Here is a 3,071-nt window from a genome sequence, read left to right as displayed (position 1 = left end):
ATGAAACAAAAAACAATAATTGCATGGTGTAATATGCACGAATATTGTTATTTTCCACTGCCAATGAAACCTTTCCAAACCCCCAAAATCTTGAGCCCAATTGCAGTGGAGGGCATGAGAGGTACCAGGGAAATAGTGGAGTAAAATACGAATATGATACACAAAATACATCACTATGATAATAATATATACAGAATAATTCACTAAATCATCTAATGCAATTGACTCTGGCCCCTGCAAGCCCTCCCCAACCCCCACCCTGAAACATACATTTCTCTACATATTCATGGCAGGTTTGAGTGTAAGGATGACATGCGGGAGTGTCCTGTGCCAAGTCTCTCCTATGATCTATCCTGCTGTACATACGTGGATTCTTTGGTGTTCAGAGCCGGAGTTGGGTGCTGCAGCCTCTCATGGGGGGGAAATTGCAGGGGGTTATGCCCCCTACATTTGACTATACATTGATAAATTCTCTCCATACCATTCACAGTTTACCCGGTTATCTCCCTGGTAGCATTCATGCTCTCCCCGGCTATTGGGGGGTTCCTCAGCCCAATCTCTACATATTAGGGTAGGAGAGAGTAAAAGAAATCAATTGATACAAATAAAGTTGTAATCAGTCATGTGAAGCTATTCTGAATATTTACTTTATTACCTATATCTGTTTTTTATAATTTTACAGAACAGTTCAGTCGAATAGATCGCGGCTATTTTGGATTCGATGGATTCATCTCACTCTCTTCTTTCCAAACATATAGAAATTATTGCATGGACCCCACCCCCCCCAGCATGCAGCGAACTACAGGCAGTGAGCCGCGAGCAACCTGAGGTTTTGTTTACTGTTATTGTCAGGGCCATTCCAGTTTGTTTGTTTGTCATTTCTGAATGGAACAATGGGACTATAAATAATTTTGTGATACTCACTAGACAAATAAAAAGTTGTCCAAAGAATGAAGAACGGACATGAAAAATATCAATATTTGCTGTAGAAGACTCTTAATGCCAATGTTCTGAAGTAACTTAATCAATAAGTGATTATGCATCTTTTTCAGCGGTTATGAGAAACGCGAAACCTCTTGCGCGACAGGAATCGAGCAGATGATTAACTTTAAATGAGTTGGCAGATGCATTCCTCCTACTTTGGATATTTCATGCATATTCGTACTTATATTGGATATCTATAACACCGCACTACCCACCAAAAGATATCAAAAGCCATCTTGGATATCATATTCCAAAATACTGTTTACCTGTTGGAAAAATAACCAGTACAGTAAAATAGCAAGCCATCAACCGTGGCCATTCCCAATACGTCACAGAAATGGGCGGATCTTAGAGGCCTGTCTCGCCTCCAATCATGAGACACTGTGTCTCATGATAGGTGTCGTGGAGCGTTTCGCAACACCCTAATTGCCACCGGAAAAGATGCCTATTGTTATTCATGTTATTCTAAAATGTGGATGGACTTTGTTTTGTTGGGTTAAAATTCAAAATAAAATTAAGTATGAGTAAAAATGATCCAGCTGTGACTCAAAACAATTGAAGGGCGGCATCACCACAAACATTCACGTGTTTTCCAACCAGGCGAAGAATCCTCCACATATTCACGCCAGGAGAGAGGGATGGACAGACTTGGCAACAGCACTCCTGTACGGCGGTTATACGCTCTCTCCTGCTGTGAATTCGCGGAGTCTTTGTTTTTCTAAGTAGGGGTTGCAGTGGGAACTGCCTCGTGCCTTTGATAATACTACTCATTAGACAATATTGATTATATTTTATCCTGGTACATTTCATGCCATCTCTGCTATCGGGTCCAAGAATGTGGGGTTTGAGGGGTTTACTTGCAATCATTTCTTTAAATGTGGAAACTAGAGAGTGAGAGGAATCTGACGATACCCAGATCATCACGGTCCACTAAGCGGAACTATCAGACAAACTGATCTTACTCTTTATACTAGTATGTAAGCCACTGGATACGAGACCATCCTCACGAAATTCCTCACTGCATTAATTTCAGCAAATCATTCCTAGAATAGTTCTACTGTTCCTTGCACCTCCGAGGCAAGAGACATGCGGTTCCCGGATCCCGTTCGTCCCCAGGCCTTTCCGTCGGGTGGGAAAGCTAATCCTATTTTGGAAATTTAAATACGAATCTGGGAGGCGTTGCGCTGTACCCGTCTGATATCACAAATAGCGCCTTCACTCGGGAGAAATGGCCGATACAAATGAAGCGTCACCAGGACAACAGCTTAAATAAGGAGTTCAATGTCATACGCACATGTTCAACGGAAGAAATATCCAAAATCGTGACAAAACCTGTTGGTGGAAAGGGGCGTTCCTTCCTTTTACTCGAACGTCAAGCGTACAATAGATGTCGCAATGTTGTTGTTGAGGGAGAGGATCGGCTCTCCGGAGAGACAAAAGCCAAGCGCTTCCGATCATCTATTACCTTTCTATTCTCGCCATAGAGTACTGGAACCTTTTCGGAGTCGCACGAACTCGCTCTAACAGATAACTCAAAATAAAATCGGTATTTGTATGTCGTGCGTGTTCACTTTTCGTAAATGTTTTATCTTTCGCAAGTCTTTCATCAAGGTTAAACTCATTCCCTGGACAATCTTTTCATTGCTGGCCTTCCCGAGAGCAGTATGCCCGAGATACCGCACTTTATTTTAGTTTTGTCACTTACTTGTTGTTATCCCGAGAAACCGTTTCCTTGTCCCAAATTTAATGGACTTCATTCAACTTAATTCAGCGAAAGCGAAAGCAGAGACCATGAATGAGAATGTCGGAAAAGCAAAGGGATTAAGAATAACCAGAAGGAAATTTTAGAGAATTTGCAATAATTCAAAAGAAACAACACTGATACGGTTAGATTATCATACGCATATAGGTCATTGCTGAAAGTTACGCACGTACTTAAATTTTTGTTTAGTATTTGTTAACCACATGAAATGTACATACGCACATGCAAACATATATATATGTATATATATATATATATATATATATATATATATATATATATATATATATATATATTTATATATACACATATATATATATATATA

General features: G+C 40.1%; 1 long non-coding RNA gene across 1 annotated transcript in view; it reads right to left on the bottom strand.

Moving 5' to 3' along the window:
• The window catches only part of LOC138867157 (uncharacterized), a 21,518-nt gene extending 19,118 nt beyond the window's left edge, over positions 1-2,400 (bottom strand). The window contains exon 1 of the long non-coding RNA XR_011399717.1: positions 2,279-2,400. This is a non-coding gene — a long non-coding RNA (uncharacterized lncRNA). The remainder of the gene's footprint in view (positions 1-2,278) is intronic.
• Positions 2,401-3,071: the final 671 nt, after the last annotated feature.

Source organism: Penaeus vannamei, chromosome 28 (assembly GCF_042767895.1).
Source record: "Penaeus vannamei isolate JL-2024 chromosome 28, ASM4276789v1, whole genome shotgun sequence".
Classification (NCBI taxonomy): domain Eukaryota; kingdom Metazoa; phylum Arthropoda; class Malacostraca; order Decapoda; family Penaeidae; genus Penaeus; species Penaeus vannamei.
Note: the sequence above shows the minus strand (reverse complement) of the source record. Positions and strands in the feature narration are given on the sequence as shown.